Raw genomic sequence first — 513 nt, 5'->3', positions numbered from 1 at the left:
GAAGTATCGGTTATAAAATTTTGAATCTAACGGTGTGTTAACGGATACTTTTATTAGTTTTTGATTTCGATGATTTCTAAAGATTGATGTAAATCACTTATGGAAAGATATGCCACTTTATACACAATATTGTTATCATATCTATACGTATTATTGTTTATCCTGTTTATTTCTCCTTTTTTTTATACACTGATGACTAAAATTTAGTCATATTAGTAGTATCCACGTGAATTCACTGGATGGATTCATATGAGGAAGAGAAAATAATAAATATAAATATATTTACTGTATATTTCTATCTTTGCTCTTGTATCAGAGATAATAAGAATAAACACATTATGTCTTTCAAGGTATATGAGCTTACTAACAATAAACATTCTTTGATGCAAGTGTATTTTGTATCAGGTTTTTGAATAGGAATATGTTAATCATCTGCATTATTTCGAGCATATAAAATATCTCTCATAAAGTGAAAGGGAAAATTGCTTTATTTTGAGTCCTCGTAACTGAATG

Source organism: Penaeus monodon, chromosome 24, assembly GCF_015228065.2.
Source record: "Penaeus monodon isolate SGIC_2016 chromosome 24, NSTDA_Pmon_1, whole genome shotgun sequence".
Taxonomy (NCBI): domain Eukaryota; kingdom Metazoa; phylum Arthropoda; class Malacostraca; order Decapoda; family Penaeidae; genus Penaeus; species Penaeus monodon.
The sequence above is the reverse complement of the archived record's forward strand: the minus strand, read 5'-3'. Positions refer to the sequence as shown.